The following is a 22,473-nucleotide window of genomic DNA, read 5'->3' on the forward strand; positions in this document are numbered from 1 at the left end:
ATTGGCATCAGTTGACTGAATGTGACACCAAAGAACATGAGCAAAACTGATGTCACTCAGTTTCAGGATTCAAACTGATCACTGATTATATATGCCTAATATAAACGTAGTTGGTTTGCAGCCAATTTTTGTTTCGCTTCTGGTAGCACGAAAGGAGCTCCTCAGGACTCAAAGTTAGGTCTTGATGGAACTAAATAGCCCTATAACCCAATTCTTGGTTTAAAGCTCTGCATTAATATCACATCCAGTGATTCCTCAGCAGTTTCGTCATGACCTGATTATTGGGTCAGATGTGATTCAATCATGATTATATTTTTTTAGTCAGTCATTGCACACAGATCTAGGCAACATCCAATCTTTGGTGTGCTGTGCGGTAAGAGGAATCCATGCAAAGAAAAATAAACTGTTTTTATATATCACCTGCAACGTTTGTAGGTGCAATTGGAGCTATAACACATCAGGCAGTAATCTAAAAATAGAGGGAGTTGAATCATTTCACATTATTCTTGGCTCCACTACCAATTGGGAGATTCCATTGACAAGCTTAACTTAATCTCAATAGATCTGACTATGAGTGCAGCACCCACTGTAATTAACTTTCTGCCTCCCTAAAGAGTTCTCACCATCTACAAGGCGCAAGAGCAATTGATTGAATATTCTTAATTTGCCTCAACGGATGAGGTTCTTACAACAGTTAAGAATCATAACACCGAGAAAATGGAGCCAATTGATTCACTCTCTAAACTAGCATCTTGAGCCATCATTCCGGCTATCACGGAAGCAGTGCTGTTGTATGCACCATCTATTAGACTGCAGTGCAATTTGCCTAAGGTTCCACAGCACCTTTCGCCTTATACTCTCTAGAATTTAGGAGATTGAGAGGGGATCTTATAGAAACTTACAAAATTCTTAAGGGGTTGGACAGGCTAGATGCAGAAGATTGTTCCCGATGTTAGGGAAGTCCAGGACAAGGGGTCACAGCTTAAGGATAAGGGGGAAATCCTTTAAAACCGAGATGAGAAGAACTCACAGAGAGTTGTCTCTGGAACTCTCTGCCACAGAGGGTAGTTGAGGCCAGTCATTGGCTATATTTGGATTAGATGTGGCCCTTTTGCTAAGGGGATCAGGGTTGGAGAGAAGGCAGGTACGGGATGCTGAGTTGGATGATCAGCCATGATCATATTGAATGGTGGTGCAGGCTCGAAGGGCCAAATGTCCTACTCCTGCACCTAATTTCTATGTTTCTATGAACCTGTGACCTCAAACGACTCAGCAGCATAAGGTTATCATGTAGATGGTATTACCATTACCTCCAAGTTTGCCTGGAAGTCATACACCATTCTGAAGTGAGCATGCATTACTTGTTTTGCATGATGTGCTGAGTTGAAATCCTGATGCTCTCAATTCCCTGGAAGCTAATCACAACAATCTCCTTGTCTAACTCGCTGCATTTGTTGATCAGTTACCACTCCCCCTATCCACATCTCTCTTTAGAATGTTTATTTGTTTGAGAAGGAAGGCCTTGCCATCACAACCTGATGGAAATTTGGTTGATCATTTTCTCCTCACTAAAGTTTTCCATGCTGGTTAGACCCTCCAGCTGCTGTCTCACCTACAATATCGTGGAGAGTGCAATTAGTATCACCAAATTAGGTTTAGATTTATTAATATCACATGTACCGAGGTACCGTGAAAAGCTTTATTGTGCATGCTATCCATTCAAATTAGATAACACTATACATAACATAGTCAATTCAACTCAAGGACAATAGGTAGAGCAAAGGGGGAGATGCAGAGTTCAGAATATAGTTCTCAGCATTATAGTGCAAAGGTTCCATAGACAAAGTCCCATATCCACAATGGGGTAGAGGTGAATCAACAGAAACTTAGTTTATGGAAGGACCATTTACAAGCCTGATAATAGATGGGAAGAAGCTGTTCCTGAGCCTGGAAGTGCACACATTCAACTTTCATACCATCTGCCGACTGGTGGGAAAGGTCTTGTTATGTTGGCTACTATTCCGACGCAATGTGGAGTCAATGGTGGCGACTGGGCTGCATCCACAACTCATTGCAATTTGTTGCTGTCTAGGGCAGAGCTTTTTCCAAACCAAGCTGTGATGCAAAGTTATGCTTTCTATGCTGCATCTGTAGAAGTTTGTAAAAGTTGTTAGAGACGTGCCGAGATTCCTCAGTCTCCTGAGAAAGTAGAGGCATTGGGGTGCCTTCTTGGCTGTCGCTTAAATGTGGTTGATCAATGACAGATCATTGGTAATATTTACTCCAAGGAACGTGAAGCTCTCAACCATTTAGACTTTGTCAGCATTGGTGCTGTTTTGGGTATGTGCACCACCATACTTCCTGAAGTCAATAACAAGCGCATTTGGTATGCTGACAATGATGAAGAAGTCGTTCTCTTGATACTATGTTACTAAGTTCTCTCCATCCCCTTTCTGTACTCCATCTCGATATCGTTTATGATCCAGCCCAGCACAGTGGTATCATCTGCAAACTTGTTGCATTTTGCCACACAATCGTGAGTGTTAAGGGAGTATAGTAGGGGGTTGAGAATGCATCTTTGCAGAGCTCTGGTATTGAGAGTTATCGTGGAGGAGGTGTTTTCTCCTTGTCACTTTCACTTCCTCTGAATATCTTATCCTAATTCACCTCTCTTATCTATTTAATGTAATTTTTTTTGACTGAAACTCCTTTGCTAATTTACTTCCTCTGCTCTCTTCATTGAGCAACTTGACATCCTTTTTCTTTGTCCTCACCTTTGCAATCAGTCTAAAGAAGGGTCCCGACCCAAAACATTTCCTATCCATGTCCAGGGATTACCTGACCTGCGGAGTTACTCCAGCATTTTGTGCAGTTCAGGACTGCTCTCTAGTTGTGGTAGGATGATTCAGTTGCCTGATAACGGCTGGGAAGAAACTGTCCCTGGATCTGGATGCTCGTATGCTATTAATTTCAGCTATCCTTTGAAGTGGTGGATTCCATACTGTTCCAACCCATTGAGTGAAATAATATTCTCCTGAATTCCTATAAGATTGATTGGTGACTATCTTTAAGTGCTCATGCTTAGTCTTCCTGAAAAGATGAAACAGGCAAGACAATTTGTGCTGGCTGATTAGTAGAGAACCCCTTCTGCTGTTTAATTTAAAAATAAGCGTAATATGGGAAACAATAAAAATGACTAAAATATTATTCTTAACTGTACCAGTCGCTATCTGACAAAATTGCTTGGTCACCGAGTCTAGAACTAAATAGGTTCTCACCTAGTCTATCTACTTCGTAACATAGGCTCCTTGCAATGGAAGGCGGATGAGATGGGCTAAACAGGAATTATGAATGTATATTTTTATAGCTGCATATTTCAAGGGATCAAAGATTCATCTTAGAACATAAGAAACCAGCGCAGAAATAGGGCAATTGCCCCCCGTTGGGCCTACGAAGCTATTTGATAGAACATGATTGACCAAATCTTGATATTTCTGAATAATAAAGTTATCAAAAAGGGGAATGTTTTAATAATATTTCATCTGACACCTGGTAGTTACCAGCGTGTAGGTTGAATTGAGATATGCAACATTGTACTCTTGTGGAACCATTGTTTGTCAGTGAAAGCACATGATGTTATAAAAAGCTCCATTATATTATGCAGCATGTTAAAAACCACATGTCATGTGTTTTTTTGAAAAACGTGTCAGAGATAAAAATACATGACAAATAAGCAAAGCTTCTTTTCCAAACATGAGAAAGAAAAGTGTAGCCGCATAAGTAATATTCCAATCAATGTAGACTTGGAAAGCACTTATTCTAGTACGCTCCGAATAATCTGAATTTTCCTGATTAAGAATAAGTTAAGAATAGTTAAGTTAAGAATACAATTTTTTACATTTTCATTGTTTCCCATATTATACTTTATTTCGCTTTCTGTCGGTATCAGAACTGGCCATTTCTGTTGGTTAGTCATCTGGGATTCTGACTCGGTTGTTTTTTCTCACCATTAGTATAGCCTGGGCTGTTGGTCGTGCAAATAAAACCACAACACACAGGCAAAGGAGCACAGTATGCCACCAATCAGCTGCACTTGCTCATTTGGTGTTAGAGATTTTCCCTTTGTTTTACACGACCCTCCCACACTTTCTCTACACCGGAAATTAACTTGTTCTCCCCCACTATTTTCCAGTCCAGATCAAGAGTTCCAGACTCAAAACAGTAACGCTGTTTTTCTTTCTAGAAATGCTGCCTGACCTGCTGAATATTTTCAGAACTTTTTGTCATTTCAGATTTCAGTATTTGTAGTTTTCTTTAATTTCCATTGTTTGAATAAATGGTGGTTGTTCTCCTTGAAGGAGGGAAGATTAAGAGATGGTTTGCTGATGGCAATCGTGAAAATTGACAATGTATGTAAAGAGAAATAGTTTCCAATGACGTAATAGTAGGTATGTTGCAAAACATACCTGAAGGTCGCTGAAAATCTGTCCCAGCCCGTGTGCGCGATTTTGGCGCCGTTTAGAGGGGGGCCGGTTTAAAACGCAATTTTCCCTAGGCTGTTCAAACCGAGGTTTTTCAGCCTAGTTAATTATTAACGAAAAATCGCTGGAGGATTCCCTCGCTTGAGCTATTATTAGTTTTAAGGGCTTTATTTAATTGTTATAGTAGGTTAAAAATTAACCTCTAAACCTGCGACCGCCGACAACGGGTCGGATCTCATACAGGGGAAAACGGAAGGTAGGCTGTTTATTTTTACGTTAAAAAGGGCTTCTTAAGATCCCTTTATACAAAGTTTAATGTTGCGAGTAGCTCATTTGGGCCCCATTATATCCTGCAGTATTTTTCTGGGCATTTGAGGGCACAAATCCACCGCAATGTGAACGTTCTAAACCAGCGCGTTCACAGGATCCCACTAGAAAGCTGATTTAAATGGACATTAATTAACAGCAATTGAACACTAAATTCCTTCCATTTGACCTATAAATTAATGTAAATGAGATTTAAAAATCATGTTTTATTATGAATTATTTGTGAATATTATTTGGACACTTAGGCTATTTAAAAATGTTAATCATTTATTAAGAAATGGATAGATGTTTAGATCTAGTAATTGAAGTTTGGAATTAGCTACAATTGGGTAACTAACTAATTATATGCTTTAATTTCAGGTCATCCAAGTAAGATTATTTTATATTTGTTTCAGAATGCTTCAATCTATGATAACTGAAAATTTCATTCAATTCTCTTAATTTTTAAGAAAGTTATGGGCTTTTGACTGTCCACGATCACAGCTTTTTTGTTATGTCCATAGAAAATCAATAGGGAACAAGATGCTAATTTCCGAGTATGAAAATGGCCATAACTTCTTAAATACTTGAGATATGAAAGTGAATTAGGTGTCAAATCAAACTTATTTTTATGCTTTATCTGATGGGATAAATTGCAGACTTGATTTTTAAAATCTCAAAATTTTGTAACATTGCTAGTAATAGCCATACTGTCTACCGTTAAAGTGATTTGCAAAAGAAACAGGTGAGAAAAGGAATAAAAAAGATGCATTTGGATAACTGCAGTCTCAATATTATATTTTTAAAAGGAATTACAGATGGTGAAAATTAAAACAAATTGCAAAGGCTGGAAATCTGAAATAAAAACACAAAATGCTGGAGGCACAGGTCAGGCAGGAACTGTCGAAAGAGGATAAACACAAAATGCTGGAGTAACTCAACGGGACAGGCAGCATCTCTGGAAAGAAGGAATGGGTGACGTTTCAGGTCGAGACCCTTCTTCAAACTGATGTCTGAGTTCCTCCAGCACTTTGTGTCTATCTTCGTTTTAAACCAGCAACTGCAGTTCTTTCCTACACACTGTGGAAAGAGGATCAGTTAAAATAAATGGAGGCTAAAACACTCAAAGTTCTCCCCATTGTCTCCAGTCCTCACTTTGACCTGTGTCGAGTGTGTGCCACATGTCAAGGAGGGCATGTGTAACAAGAAGCCAGTGACCTGAACTGCATCCAGATCCACTAATTGAGGATCTGGATGCAGTTTTCATAGAAATCTTAGCAAAGAATGCAACTTTTTTTAATGATGGTACCATTTACAGTACACAAAATCAATGAGGAAAATAATATTTGCATGTGATTAAATTGGAAGATTAAATGCAAGCAAATTTTCCAAAGAAATATTTCTGCAGAATGACAATCCACATATGTAAAATAATTTTTGGCTGAGAAGTAGCTGTGTAATAATTATGAATTAATTTGCCAAAATGGCTAGACATTCCAGTCCCTTCCAATGGGTGGGTTTGATGGGCACAGCAATAGGGTAGCAATGGTTCTTTATTATCACTTGTACCGAGGTACAGTGAAATTATTTTTTGGCATACTGTTCGGTGAATTATTACTATACATAAACAAAATCCCAGATTAAGTATAAAGTGTATACAAATAGCCCACTGAGACCATGTACAAGAGCCGCCATTTTCATTCTAAGTTGCTTTATGTGCAGCTGACCATGAAGGCCCATTGGCCTCATGGCATTGCTGGGTTGGTCTGGCCAAGCGAATTTGTAGGCATCCTCAACTGCTGCTCCACTGCTCCGTGGCGCTGCAGGCCATGACGAGTCCGTGCACTTGGTCTCTGAATGGCGCCCAATCCAGGCTGCTACAGGGCCTCCAACCATCGCCATGATTAGAATCGGCCAGCGTATTGATGTCGCTCTCCTCGCCCATTCAGCCCGTTGTACTCCGGTGGCACCTCCCACAGTTGTCCTTGGGGTCTCGGTAGGCAAGACCCTGGTTCTTCTTACCGGCCCTTTGTTCTTGCGTCCGCCGCCATCTTGACTCTCTCCACCCTCCTGGTGGCTTCTGTCTTCAAGGTTGGTTTCCCGGTTCAGCAACGGGAAACCCAGTCCTGCTAATGGAGGCTAGCTGCGGCACCACGGTCTGTCATGCGGCACCATAACCATCTGCTGCAACACAGCACAGTCCCATCTCCTTCAGCTCTGATCTTCAGCTATCTCCATCCTCCAGCTCCTGGTTCTTACTGCCACTCAACTGAGGACCTCCAGTTGCAAGCTTAATTTGTAAATTTTCAGCATTAGAAACATGTAACGAGACCTGGGTGTCATGGTACACCAGTCATTGAAAGTAGGCATGCAGATGCAGCAGGCAGTGAAGAAAGCGAATGGTATGTTAGCATTCATAGCAAAAGGATTTGAGTATAGGAGCAGGGAGGTTCTACTGCAGTTGTACAGGGTCTTGGTGAGACCACACCTGGAGTATTGCGTACAGTTTTGGTCTCCTAATCTGAGGAAGGACATTCTTGCCATAGAGGGAGTAGAGAAGGCTCACCAGACTGATTCCTGGGATGTCAGGACTTTCATATGAAAAAAGACTGGATAGACTCGCTTGTACTCGCTAGAATTTAGAAGATTGAGGGGGGATCTTATAGAAGCTTACAAAATTCTTAAGGGGTTGGACAGGCTAGATGCAGGAAGATTGTTCCCGATGTTGGGGAAGTCCAGGACAAGGGGTCACTGTTTAAGGATAATGGGGCTGAGATGACTGATATGAGAAATACATTTTTTACACAGAGAGTGGTGAATCTCTGGAATTCTCTGCCACAGAATGTAGTTAAGGCCAGTTCATTGGCTATATTTAAGAGGGAGTTAGATGTGGCCCTTGTGGCTAAAGGGATCAGGGGGTATGGAAAGAAGGCAGGTACAGGATACTGAGTTGGATAATCAGCCATGATCATATTGAATGGCGGTGCAGGCTCGAAGGGCGGAATGGTATACTCCTGCACCAATTTTCTATGTTTCTACGTGAATTGGTACTCCACCCACAGGCTGTTTTATGGATAGGTGGATTCCAATTTCCAGAAACCAGATTAATCGGAGTTCAACAATTTAAATTGTGATGGTACGGTAAAGGTTAGATGGTTGAATGTACAGATCAAAGAGTGGCAGTTTCTGAAAGGAGGGTGGAATCACGTATTACCAGTGTGGATGGTGGTGAGGGTACACAGTTGTGGTCCAGTGTGGAGTTTGAAGGGAGAGGGAATTAGATAAGAAACATGTTTTACCTGAATTTCTCAGGCTAAGAGTCACAAACTTGTTCAGCTGACAGCAATAACTGGTGCTGTCAGAGCAAAACTATCAATGTTAAAATAGATCAGGATGTCACTTAAATTGTATTAGAAGCCTTAAAATAGATCAGGTTGCTAATCTGGATTATACCCCCTGGAGGATGTTTTGAGGAAATGGGGGCAGGACAATGTAAATCACTCGATATTATATTTAACTAAGAGTTAGGAAAAGTTCCCTTGCACTGAAATGCATCTTAGCATTAGCCCAGTTAGGTTTCATGAGAGCTGCTTTGGAGAATCACTTTGGCAATGAAGGCAATATCAAATACAACAAACATAGTTTCCAGAAAACATTTGAGTAACGAGCTTCCAACTGGGTTCCTGATACAGCTGCTGCCTCACAGCGCCAGGGATCCGGATTCAATCCTGATGCTGGGAGTTGTTTGAAAGTTCTCCCTGTGACCGCCTGGGTTTCCTCTGGGTGCTCCGGTTTCCTCCCAATTCTCAAAGACGTGTGTGGTTATAGGTTAATTGGTCTCTGTAAATTGTCCCCAGTTTGCAAGGAGTGGATGAAAAATTGGGATAACATAGGACTAGTGTGAATGGGTGATTGATGGTTAGCGTGGATTTGATGGACCAATGGGATTGCTTCCACGCTGATTCTCTAAACAAAACTAAATCTAATTTTCTTCAGCAAAATATGTCTAAAGAGGCTGTTCTGCAATATGTGAATCAATTGGCAGTAATCTGCTGTGCTGTGTTTGGAACTGGCTAAATGGCACTTCCAGTGGATTTGGAATGACAACAGGTATTGCTAGGAACCCAGTTGGAAGCTTGTTTCTCATCTTCTTTGGTGGTTTAGATATAGAAACATTTTCAATGTTCCACAGATTTTCCAGTCATAGCCAGCTGCAAGTGAACGATCAGATTATGGAAGATCATCTGCAGTTCCTTCCTACACATTACATCTGCCACTAAGTATTTCCTCATACACATTCTGATTAAGAGTTAGCTATGAGGATGGTTAAACTCAGGGATAGGCACAAAATGCTGGAGCAACTCAGCGGGACAGGCAGCATCTCTGGAGAGAAGGAATGGGTGACGTTTCAGGTCGAGACCCTTCTTCAGACTGATGTCAGGGGAGTGGATGGTACAGATATAAAATGTAGTCAGAGACAGTAAGACTGGTGGGAGAACTGGGAAGGAGGAGGGGATGGAGAGAGAGGGAAAGCAAGGGCTACTTGGAGTTAGAGAAGTCAATGTTCATACCGCTGGGGTGTAAGATACCCAAGAGAAATATGAGGTGCTGTTCCTCCAATTTTCCAAGGATAGAAAGGTCAGTGTGGGAATGGGAGGAGGAGTTAAAGTGCTGAGCAACCGGGAGATCAGGTGGGTTTAGGTGGACTGAGCGTAGGCGTTCAGCGAAATGATCGCCCTGCCTGTGCTTGGTCTCACCGATGTACAGGAGTCAACACTGGGAGCAGCGGATACAATAGAATTAGGTTGTATGAGGTGCAAGAGAACCTCTGCCTCACCTGAAAAGACTGTTTGGATCCTTGGACGGAGTCGAGGGGGAGGTATAGGGACACGTGTTGCATCATCTGCGGTTGCAGGGGAAAGTACATGGGGAGGGGTGGTTTAGGTGGGAAGGGCCGAGTTGACCAGGGAGTTGCGGAGGGAATAGTTTCTGTGGAAAGCGGAAAGGGGTGGAGATGGGAAGATGTGGCTAGTGGTGGGATCCTGTTGAAGGTGGCGAAAATGTTGGAGGAATATGCGACAGTTGATGGGGTAGGAAGGTGAGGACAAGGGGGACTGTGCTTGTAATGATTGGGGGGGAGGGGGAGCAAGAGCAGAGCTGTGGATATCGAGGAGACCCTAGTGAGAGCTTCATCCACAATAGAAGAGGGGAACATCCATTCCCTAAAGGATGAGGACATCTCCGATGACCTGGTATGGAACACCTCATCTTGGGCACAGATGCGGTGTAGACGGAGGAATTAGGATAGAGTCTTTACAGGAAGCAGGATGGGAAGAAATGTAGTCTAGATAGCCATGGGAGTCAGTGGGTTTGTAGTAGATGTCGGGTAATAGTCTGTCTCCTGTGATGGAGACGGTGAGATCTAGAAATGGTAGGGAGATGTCGGAGATGGTCCAAGTGAATTTGAGTGCAGGATGTAAATTAGTCATTAGGTTTATGAAGTCAGTGAGTTCTGCATGGGCGCAGTCATCAATGTAGAGGAGGTAGAGTTCCGGGTTTGGGCCAGTGTACACCTGGAACAGTGATTGTTTGACGTACCCAACAAAAGGGCAGGCATAGCTGGGGCTCATGTGAGTGCCCTTACCTATGCCTTGGATTTAGAGGAAATGGGAGGAGTCGAAGGAGAAGTTGTTAAGGGATTGACGATTGCATCAATGCTACTTCCTGCACCCATGCAGAACTCACTGACTTCATTAACCTCACAACTAATTTCCATCCTGCACTTAAATTCACTTGGACCTTCTCCGATATCTCCCTACCATTTCTAGATCTCACTATCTCTATCACCAGCGGTATGAACATTGACTTCTCTAACTTCAGGTTGCCCTCGCTTTTCCCCTCTCCATCCCCTCTACGTTCCCAGTTCTCCAACAGTCTTATTGTCTCCGACTCCATTTTATCTCTGTACCACCCACTCCCCTGACATCAGTCTGAAGAAGTGACTCGACCCGAAACGTCACCCATGCGTTCTCTCCAGAAATGCTGCCTGAACCGCTGAGTTACTCCAGCATTTTGTGCCTATCTTCGATTTAAACCAGCATCTGCAGTTCTTTCCTACACATTTTGTCTGTTACACTCAGGGAACTCTTTTGAGAAACAAATTGCATTTGTGTGTGAATACTGTATTGTGTGTATTTTAGAAGAATGATTTGAAACGGATTCTTTGTCTTAATCCAGTACGAATCCATGTGCTATCAAATGTCAATAAATATTGTTATTATGTGGACAAATTACACAATCCCATTTTGTACTTTGTGATAACATCAATTCTCTGGTTATTTGGGCCTTTTACATAATAAAATGCACCAAGGCATTTCACGAGAGTTATCAAATAAAGCATGATGCCAAGATATACAAGTGGCAGCGCTGTGTCTGCAGATGTGGCACGCCTGCAGTCTGTCTGTATTTCTTCCTTCTTTGTCTTATCGTTCATGTTAGATGTATGTTATAGTATATTTTTAGTTGTGTACATGTGGGGGGTGGGGAAAACTTTTTTAAATTTCCTTCTTCAACGGAGATGTGACTTTTTTCCGTGCCACATCTCCGTTCGCGCTGCGGCCTAACATTCGAGTTGCTGGCTGCCTCCAACTGGAATCGACCTTGAGGGCTCCAGTCGCAGAGCCTGTGAACTGACCATCGCGGGGCTCGCTGGCTTTCGGAGGCTGTGGTGGTGCTGCAATTGCGGCTGCGACTCGACTTTCGGAGGCCTCGGAGGCTTCGGCTGCGGGCCCTGCGGTCTGTAAAATTGGGAGCTCGCAGGTCCCTGGTTGGCGACCCATTTTTCAGGAGCTCGGGCAACAGCAACTTCGTCCACCCCGAATCGCAAGGTTTGAATCAGCCCATTCGCAGGGCCTTTCATCGCCCGGCGCGGCTTAAAATCAGTCACGGGATCTTCCATCGCCCAGCGGGGGCTTCAATATCGGGAGCATCAATCTCCTCGATTCAGCAGTTTGACTGCCTGACTGTGGGAGAAGAAGCAAAGAAGAGATAAGACTTTTTTTTACCTTCCGTCACAGTGAGGAGGCGCCTGGAGGAGAATCACTGTGATGGATGTTTATGTTAAATCTATGTATTTGTGTATTTTGCTGCTTTTTATTGTTATGACTGTAAGGTAACAACATTTCATTCAAATTTGTTTTTGAATGACAAATAAAGAATTCAATTCAATTCAATTCAATATTAAGCCAATATTATGACCAAAGGCCAAAACACTGAGGTTGTAAGGAGCATCTTAAAAGGTAAGAGAGACAAGATAAATTTAAGACCATTTCAGAGCCTGATCGCTTGGCAGTTGAAGACAAACTTGCCTGTGGAAGATTAAATACATTTAGGTATGCTTAAAAATAAACAGAAATTAAAGAGGGTACATTTGTCAAAGCATTGAACAACAATATGAGATTATAGATCGATAGAAAGGCTAGTTTAGTTTATAGATACAGTATGGAAACAGGCCCTTCAGCCCTCCGAGTCCATACCAACCATCGATCACCTGTTCACACTAGTTCTATGTTATCTCACTTTTGCATTCACTCCCTACACACTGGGGGCAATTTACAGAGGACAATTAACCTACAAACCCACACGTCTTTGGGTTGTGGGAGGAAACTGGAGCACCCAAAGGAAACCCATACAGTCACAGGGGGAATGAGGCGCTGTGAGGCGGCAACTTTACCAGTATCTGGACAGAACTGAAAACAAGGGGAAAAATTGCTTAACTGGAAGTCCATACTGGTCAGCAAAATAATAATGAATTGGAATAGATGCGAGTTAGGATTGGACAGTAGAGTTTTGCATATGAGGAAAGAATTGATGAGGAGAAATTGGCATCGTTAAGAATGTTAAGACATAGATGAGGATTTCAGTGGCAGATAGGTGAGGCAGGAGTGTAGATGGAAAGTATGGAGATGGAAATATATTGTCTTAACAGTGGCTTAGATCAGTGTTCTGGAACTCAATTTGGGGTCAAATATGGAATCAGTGTTTTGAACAGTGGCGTTAATATCAAGAGCAAGAAACGTGATAGGACTAAACATGTTAGTTTCAATCATATTTGGAAGAAATTTGTGTTTATCCACATCAACATAGAGCACAGAATAGTACAGCACAGGAAAAGGCCCTTCGGCTCACAATGTTTGTGCTGAATATGATGCCAAGTTAAACTGATCTCATCAACCTTTACATGATCAATATCCCTCTATTCCCTGCAGTTCCATATGCCTAGCTAAAAGCCATTACCGTATTGGCCTCCACCACCACCCCTGGCAATGTGTCCCAGGTCCCCACCACTGAGTAAAAACTTGCCCTGCACATCTCCATCAAACTTTCTCCCTCTCACTTTATAGCTATGCCCTTATTGTTGGACATTTCTGCCCTGGGAAAAAAATGTTCTGAGAGTCTACTCTATCTATGCCTCTCTATCAAGTCTTCCCTCATCCTCTGACATTCCAGAGAAAACAATCCAAGTTTATCCAACCTCTCCCTGTAGCTGAAACATTCTAATCCAAATGACATTCTGGTAAACCTCTTCTGCACCTTCTCCAAAGCCTCCACATCTTTCCTGTAATGGGCGACCAGAACTGCATGCAATACTCCACATGCTGGAATCTGGAAACTAAGTTTAAGGCAATGGCTGCAACTTATACAAATTACTGGGTTTCCAGGGAAATCATTGAGAGCTCCATTTGGCATGGGCGCAGGCGTACATTCACATGCGCGAACTTTGGGCCTATGCATTCAGCAGTAGGAGCCTGCTCCTTGACACATGTGTTCAAGGTTTCAAGGTCAAGCGTCTAGGTCAGCTACTGGGTATGCTGTCTGACAACTTAGACTGTTGCAAGGTTAACAGCTGTTGGAGAGGCAGCAGTTGTTGCTGTCACATTTCACGTGGAATATGATGCGCAATTTTTGGCTAAAGGTGACATAAATGTGGAACTGGTGGGAGAAACCACAGGGCTAGGTCATTGATTAAACTATCCTATGATTTTATATTTCATTGTAATTTAATAATCTCACGGCAATCTTTTATTACCATTATTGATATTGAAAGTATTTCACACCTACTTGTCCAAAGCTACGAGATGTGAGGATTAGTTTACATTTTCCAAAAAATGACTTTCGATTTGGACCATTGTTATGCTGAGAGAATGGTGTGTGCCTCAACAAAGTTTTGTACTTGGACTGATCTTGACCCTGTTACAATCTGCTTGAGCAACTACTTAGCCTATGACCAGTTGCACCTGTCAAATGTCAGATATTCTGGAAGTTGAGCAACATTGGTGGATTGAAGTCCAGTCAACATTTCAGATAACTGGCCTCCCATCAGAATAAAACAGGGTTCAGCAGGTAGAGCTGCTGCCTCACTGCAACAGAGACCTGTGTTTGATCCTGAACTTGGATATTCTCTGTGTGCAGTTTGCACATTCTCCCTGTGACCAGCTGTTCCCGTTTCCTCCCACATCCCGAAGATGTGAGGGTTTGTTGGTTAATTGACTTCTGTAAAATTGATCCTGATGTATAGGAAGTGGATGAGAAAGTGGGATAACATAGAACTAGTGTGAATGAGTGAAAAAATGGTTGGTGTGGACTCGGTGGGCAAAAGAGGGTGTTTCATGCTGTATCTTTCAATCCTATTCAATATAGATCCTTGCTAACAGAGGGGGTGCAGTGAAGACTCGCAGGACTAGTTCCAAGGACAGTGGCTCTATCAAATGAGTAGAGTTTAGACTGTAGAGTTTAAATCTCTGTAGAGTTAAGAAATAGATAAAATTCTCAGAAAAGGATTGAATTTATAGATATAGCACGGAAACAGGCCCCGCGGCCCACCGGGTCCGCGTCAACCAGCGATCCTCGCACATTAACACTATCCTACACACATTAGAGACAGTTTTTACATTTACCGATCCAATTAACCTACATACCTGTACGTCTTTGGAGGAAACCGAAGAATCTCGGAGAAAACCCACACAGGTCATGGGGAGAACATGCAAACTGCCTACAGACAGCACCTATAATTGGGATTGAACCCGGGGCTCCGGCGCTGCATTTGCTGTAAGGCAGCAACTCTACCGCTGTGTGACCGCCCTAAAAGTGGGCTCGTCCGGGATTTGAACCCGGGACCTCTCGCACCCAAAGCGAGAATCATACCCCTAGACCAACGAGCCATTATAAATATTTTAAGACTACAATGAGAATACATTTCGCTTTTGAGTGGTTAATGGATATTTGCATTCCATTGTACCACTTTGGTACGTATGACACATTAATACTTTTGACAGTTCTTCACCTGAAAAAGATATGGAGGCTTAATTATTGGTTGTATTTGATGCCATTGATTTCTGTTTTTGAGGGAATCAAAGGATATGGAGATAGTCCAAAAAAATTAGCTGAGGTCTTGCTGACAGGGAGCTGAGGTAGAAGATCTTGCTGACTGCAGCACCGAGCCAATGGGCTGAATGGCCTCCTCTTGCTAAATGGATCGCAGGCAGTGAAAGAGAGAAAGTTGTCTTTCCCTCTCCTGTTCATTTATAACCACACAGGCTACTGCATTCACCAATTTATTTTGGTGTCTTTTTCAAGTTTAACTCAGGTGCATCCAACATCTACAGTTCCTTGTGTCTTTGTCTCTAGCGTATAGAGTGTAGCATACAATTGACCAATCAGTAATCCATTGATTTTTATTTGTGAGGAAATCAAAGGATGTGGGAATAGTCCAAGAAAATTAGCTGAAATGGAAGGTCTTTTTGACAATAAGTTGAGGTAGAAAATCTTTCGGACAAAGTGAGGTGGAAAATCTTGCTGACAAAATGAGGTTGAATATCTGCCTGAGGTAAAAGATCTTGTTGACAAGGTGCTGAGATGGAAGATCTTGCTGACAAGTAGCTTTAGTAAAATATCTTGCTGACAATGAGTTGAGGTAGAAGTTTCAGTTTAGTTTCTTATCACGTGTACCGAGGTACAGTGAAAAGCTTTTAAGATCTTTTCTTAAGAAAAAAGTAAAGACAGGCGGACTGCAGGCGAGCCGCAGCTGTTAACAGCGCCGCCACTTCCGGCATCGCTGGGGCTCATGCGAGTGCCCTTACCTATGCCTTGGATTTAGAGGAAGTGGGAGGAGTCGAAGGAGAAGTTGTTAAGGGATTGACGATTGCATCAATGCTACTTCCTGCACCCATGCAGAACTCACTGACTTCATTAACCTCACAACTAATTTCCATCCTGCACTTAAATTCACTTGGACCATCTCCGACATCTCCCTACCGTTTCTAGATCTCACTATCTCTATCACCAGCAGTATGAACATTGACTTCTCTAACTTCAGGTTGCCCTCGCTTTTCCCCCTCTCCATTCCCTCTCCGTTCCCAGTTCTCCAACAGTCTTATTGTCTCCGACTCCATTTTATCTCTGTACCACCCACTCCCCTGACATCAGTCTGAAGAAGTGACTCGACCCGAAACGTCACCCATGCGTTCTCTCCAGAAATGCTGCCTGAACCGCTGAGTTACTCCAGCATTTTGTGCCTATCTTCGATTTAAACCAGCATCTGCAGTTCTTTCCTACACATTTTGTCTGTTACACTCAGGGAACTCTTTTGAGAAACAAATTGCATTTGTGTGTGAATAGTGTATTGTGCGTATTTTAGAAGAATGATTTGAAACGGATTCTTTGTCTTAATCCAGTACGAATCCATGTGCTATCAAATGTCAGTAAATATTATTATGTGGACAAATTACACAATCCCATTTTGTACTTTGTGATAACATCAATTCTCTGTTTATTTGGGCCTTTTACATAATAAAATGCACCAAGGCATTTCACAAGAGTTATCAAATAAAGCATGATGCCAAGATATACAAGTGGCAGCGCTGTGTCTGCAGATGTGGCACGCCTGCAGTCTGTCTGTATTTCTTCCTTCTTTGTCTTATCGTTCATGTTAGATGTATGTTATAGTATTTTTTAGTTGTGTACATGTGGGGGTGGGGTGGGGTGAGGAAAACTTTTTAAAATCTCCTTCTTCAACGGAGATGTGACTTTTTTCCGTGCCATATCTCCGTTCGTGCTGCGACCTAACATTCCAGTTGCTGGCTGCCTCCAACTGGAATCGACCTTGAGGGCTCCAGTTGCAGAGCCTGTGAACTGACCATCGCGGGGCTCGCTGGCTTTCGGAGGCTGTGGTGGTGCTGCAATTGCGGCTGCAAATCGACTTTCGGAGGCCTCGGAGGCTTCGGCTGCGGGCCCTGCGGTCTGTAAAATTGGGAGCTCGCAGGTCCCTGGTTGGCGACCCATTTTTCAGGAGCTCGGGCAACAGCAACTTCATCCATTCCGAATCGCAAGGTTTGAATCAGCCCATTCGCAGGGCCTTTCATCACCCGGCGCGGCTTAAAATCAGTCACGGGATCTTCCATCGCCCAGCTTCAATATCTGGAGCATCAATCTCCTCGATTCAGCAGTTTGACTGCCTGACTGTGGGAGAAGAAGCAAAGAAGAGATAAGACTTTTTTTACCTTCCGCCACAGTGAGGAGGCGCCTGGAGGAGAATCACTGTGATGGATGTTTATCAGAGCTGGGACGGCGGTGGCAGCGGCAGCGGCTGGGACGGCGGCAGCAGCAGCAAAAGTGGCGGCCTGGCCTCGGAGCGGGGACAGCGACAGCGGCGGCCTGGTCTCGGAGCGGGGACAGCGACAGTGGCGGCCTGGTCTCGGAGCGGGGGCAGCGGCAGCAGCCACACGGCATCGGAGCTGGGATGGCGGCGGCAGCGGCTGGGACGGCGGCAGCGGCTGGGACGGCGGCAGCGGTAGCGACAGCGGCGGCCTGACCTTGGAGCGGGGACAGCGACAGCGGCGGCCTGATCTCGGAGCGGGGGCAGCGGCAGCAGCCACACGGCATCGGAGCTGGGATGGCGGCGGCAGCGGCTGGGACGCGGGAGCGGCTGGGATAGCGGCAGCGACAGCGGTGGCCTGGCCTCGGAGCGGGGGCAGCGACAGCGGCCACACGGCATCGGAGCTGGTGCAGCGGCAGCGGCGGTCTGGCCTCGGAGCTGGGAAGTTTGTCTTCAACTGTCAAGCGATCGGGCTCTGAAATGGTCTTAAATTTATCTTGTCTCTCTTACCTTTTAAGATGCTCCTTACAACCTCAGTGTTTTGGCCTTTGGTCATAATATTGGCTTAATATTGAATTGAATTCAATTCTTTATTTGTCATTCAAAAACAAATTTGAATGAAATGTTGTTACCTTACAGTCATAACAATAAAAATCAACAAAATACACAAATACATAGATTTAACATAAACATCCATCACAGTGATTCTCCTCCAGGCGCCTCCTCACTGTGATGGAAGGTAAAAAAAGTCTTATCTCTTCTTTGCTTCTTCTCCCACAGTCAGGCAGTCAAACTGATGAATCGAGGAGATTGATGCTCTAGATATTGAAGCTGGGCGATGGAAGATCCCGTGACTGATTTTAAGCCGCGGTGAAAGGCCCTGCTAATGGGCTGATTCAAACCGAGCTCCGAGGCCGCCAGCTCCACCATTAGGCCTCGGCGCAGGGGGAGACGGGGGATACGACAAAAGAAGTCGCATCCCCCGAAGGAAGAGACCAAAAAACGTGTCTCCCCCCCCCCCACACATTCACAACATAATAAACCAAAAATCAACTAAACAGGACAAAAGAACAACACAAAAAAGAAAGAAAAAACAGCTAGATTGCAGGCGAGCCGCAGCTGCTAAGGCAGCGCCACCATCTTGAGGGCAATTAACCTACAAGCCCGCACGTCTTTGGGTTGTGGGAGGAAACTGGAGCACCGAAACGAAACCCATACAGTCACAGGGGGAATGAGGTCGAACCTGGGTCTCAGGCACTGTGAGGCAACAACTTTACCAGTCTCTGGACAGAACTGAAAACAAGGGTAAAAATTGCTTAACTGGAAGTCCATACTGGTCCGCAAAATAATAATGAATTATTGGAATTGGAATTGGAATAGATGCGAGTTAGGATTGGACAGTAGAGTTTTGCATATGAGGAAAGAATTGATGAGGAGAAATTGGCATCGTTAAGAATGTTAAGACATAGATGAGGATTTCAGTGGCAGATAGGTGAGGCAGGAGTGTAGATGGAAAGTATGGAGATGGAAATATATTGTCTTAACAGTGGCTTAGATCAGTGTTCTGGAACTCAATTTGGGGTCAAATATGGAATCAGTGTTTTGAACAGTGGGGTTAATGTCAAGAGCAAGAAACGTGATAGGACTAAACATGATAGTTTCAATCATATTTGGAAGAAATTTGTGTTTATCCACATCAACAAAGAGCACAGAATAGTACAGCACAGGAAAAGGCCCTTCGGCTCACAATGTTTGTGCTGAATATGATGCCAAGTTAAACTGATCTCATCAACCTTTACATGATCAATATCCCTCTATTCCCTGCAGTTCCATATGCCTAGCTAAAAGCCATTACCGTATTGGCCTCCACCACCACCCCTGGCAATGTGTCCCAGGTCCCCACCACTGAGTAAAAACTTGCCCTGCACATCTCCATCAAACTTTCTCCCTCTCACTTTATAGCTCTGCCCTTATTGTTGGACATTTCTGCCCTGGGAAAAAATGTTCTGAGAGTCTACCCTATCTATGCCTCTCTATCAAGTCTTCCCTCAACCTCTGACATTCCAGAGAAAACAATTCAAGTTTATCCAACCTCTCCCTGTAGCTGAAATGCTCTAATCCGAATGGCATTCTGGTAAACCTCTTCTGCACCTTCGCCAAAGCCTCCACATCTTTCCTGTAATGGGCGACCAGAACTGCATGCAATACTCCACATGCTGGAATCTGGAAACTAAGTTTAAGGCAATGGCTGCAACTTATACAAATTACTGGGTTTCCAGGGAAATCATTGAGAGCTCCATTTGGCATGGGCGCAGGCGTACATTCACATGCGCGAACTTTGGGCCTATGCATTCAGCAGTAGGAGCCTGCTCCTTGACACATGTGTTCAAGGTTTCAAGGTCAAGAGTCTGGGTCAGCTACTGGGTATGCTGTCTGACAACTTAGACTGTTGCGAGGTTAACAGCTGTTGGAGAGGCAGCAGTTGTTGCTGTCACATTTCACGTGGAATATGATGCGCAATTTTTGGCTAAAGATGACATAAATGTGGAACTGGTGGGAGAAACCACAGGGCTAGGTCATTGATTAAACTATCCTATGATTTTATATTTCATTGTAATTTAATAATCTCACGGCAATCTTTTATTACCATTATCGATATGGAAAGTATTTCACACCTACCTGTCCAAAGCTACGAGATATGAGGATTAGTTTACATTTTCCAAAAATGACTATCGATTTGGACCATTGTTATGCTGAGAGAATGGTGTGTGCCTCAACAAAGTTTTGTACTTGGGCTGATCTTGACCCTGTTACAATCTGCTTGAGCAACTACTTAGCCTATGACCAGTTGCACCTGTCAAATGTCAGATATTCTGGAAGTTGAGCAACATTGGTGGATTGAAATCCAGTTAACATTTCTGATAACTGGCCTCCCATCAGAATAAAACAGGGTTCAGCAGGTAGAGCTGCTGCCTCAATGCAACAGAGATCTGGGTTTGATCCTGAACTTGGATATTCTCTGTGTGCAGTTTGCACGTTCTCCCTGTGACCAGCTGTTCCCATTTCCTCCCACATCCCGAAGATGTGAGGGTTTGTTGGTTAATTGACTTCTGTAAAATTGATCCTGATGTATAGGAAGTGGATGAGAAAGTGGGATAACATAGAACTAGTGTGAATGAGTGAAAAAATGGTTGGTGTGGACTCGGTGGGCAAAAGAGGGTGTTTCATGCTGTATCTTTCAATCCTATTCAATATAGATCCTTGCTAACAGAGGGGGTGCAGTGAAGACTCGCAGGACTAGTTCCAAGGACAGTGGCTCTATCAAATGAGTAGAGTTTAGACTGTAGAGTTTAAATCTCTGTAGAGTTAAGAAATAGATAAAATTCTCAGAAAAGGATTGAATTTATAGATATAGCATGGAAACAGGCCCCGCGGCCCACCAGGTCCGCACCAACCAGCGATCCCCGCACATTAACACTATCCTACACACATTAGAGACAGTTTTTACATTTAACGATCCAATTAACCTACATACCTGTACGTCTTTGGAGGAAACCGAAGAATCTCGGAGAAAACCCACACAGGTCATGGGGAGAACATGCAAACTGCCTACAGACAGCACCTATAATTGGGATTGAACCCGGGGCTCCGGCGCTGCATTTGCTGTAAGGCAGCAACTCTACCGCTGTGTGACCGCCCTAAAAGTGGGCTCGTCCGGGATTTGAACCCGGGACCTCTCGCACCCAAAGCGAGAATCATACCCCTAGACCAACGAGCCATTATAAATAGGTTAAGACTACAATGAGAATACATTTCATTTTGAGTGGTTAATGGATATTTGCATTCCATTGTACCACTTTGGTACATATGACACATTAATACTTTTGACAGTTCTTCACCTGAAAAAGATATGGAGGCTTAATTATTGGTTGTATTTGATGCCATTGATTTCTGTTTTTGAGGGAATCAAAGGATATGGAGATAGTCAAAAAAAATTAGCTGAGGTGGAAGGTCTTGCTGACAGGGAGCTGAGGTAGAAGATCTTGCTGACTGCAGCACCGGGCCAATGGGCTGCATGGCCTCCTTGTGCTACATGGATCGCAGGCAGTGAAAGAGAGAAAGTTGTCTTTCCTTCTCCTGTTCATTTATAACCACACAGGCTACTGCATTCACCAATTTTATTTGGTGTCTTTTTCAAGTTTAACTCAGGTGCATCCAACATCTACAGTTCCTTGTGTCTTTGTCTCGAGCGTATAGAGTGTAGCGTACAATTGACCAATCAGTAATCCATTGATTTTTATTTGTGAGGAAATCAAAGGATGTGGGAATAGTCCAAGAAAATTAGCTGAAATGGAAGGTCTTTTTGACAATAAGTTGAGGTAGAAAATCTTTTGGACAAAGTGAGGTGGAAAATCTTGCTGACAAAATGAGGTTGAATATCTGCCCGAGGTAAAAGATCTTGTTGACAAGGTGCTGAGATGGAAGAAGGTACACAAAGTTGCTGGAGAAGCTCAGCGGGTGCAGCAGCATCTATGGAGCGAAGAAAATAGGCGGCGTTTCGAGCCGAAACCCTTCTTCAGACTCGCGCTGAGATGGAAGATCTTGCTGACAAGTAGCTTTAGTAAAATATCTTGCTGACAATGAGTTGAGGTAGAAGTTTCAGTTTAGTTTATTATCACGTGTACCGAGGTACAGTGAAAAGCTTTTAAGATCGTGCTGACAGCAGCATCAAATCGATGGGCTGAATGGCCTCCCCCTGCTCCCAGGACTGTGGGGCGATGAGAGAGAGAGAGAGAGAGAGAGAGAGAGTTGCTTTATCTGTAACCGCATTCATCAATCTTTTATTGTGAAGTGAGGAAACAAAATTAAGATGAACACTTTCTCCACCGGCCACCACAGGATGAGCCTGGCTGTGGCTGGGATGTTTTTTGATGTGTTGGAATGGAACTGGTTTACATCGAAGATAGACACAAAATACTGGAGCAACTCAGCGGGACTGGCAACATCCCTGGAGAGAATGAATAGGTCGAGAAC

General features: G+C 43.6%; 1 long non-coding RNA gene and 2 other non-coding genes across 3 annotated transcripts; all 3 read right to left on the reverse strand.

The window, feature by feature from the left end:
* Positions 1–9,713: 9,713 nt before the first annotated feature.
* LOC129710378 (uncharacterized) lies at positions 9,714–22,236 on the reverse strand. The gene is made up of 3 exons (XR_008725670.1): positions 21,339–22,236; positions 15,130–17,303; positions 9,714–11,809 (listed from the first exon to the last, which is right to left on the reverse strand). It is a non-coding gene; the product is annotated as an uncharacterized LOC129710378 (long non-coding RNA).
* trnap-ugg (transfer RNA proline (anticodon UGG)) lies at positions 14,936–15,007 on the reverse strand. Its single transcript has one exon. It is a non-coding gene; the product is annotated as a tRNA-Pro (tRNA).
* Positions 21,146–21,217, reverse strand: trnap-ugg (transfer RNA proline (anticodon UGG)). The gene has a single exon. It is a non-coding gene; the product is annotated as a tRNA-Pro (tRNA).
* Positions 22,237–22,473: the final 237 nt, after the last annotated feature.

The sequence above is a fragment of the Leucoraja erinacea genome, chromosome 27 (assembly GCF_028641065.1).
Source record: "Leucoraja erinacea ecotype New England chromosome 27, Leri_hhj_1, whole genome shotgun sequence".
In the NCBI taxonomy this organism is placed as follows: domain Eukaryota; kingdom Metazoa; phylum Chordata; class Chondrichthyes; order Rajiformes; family Rajidae; genus Leucoraja; species Leucoraja erinaceus.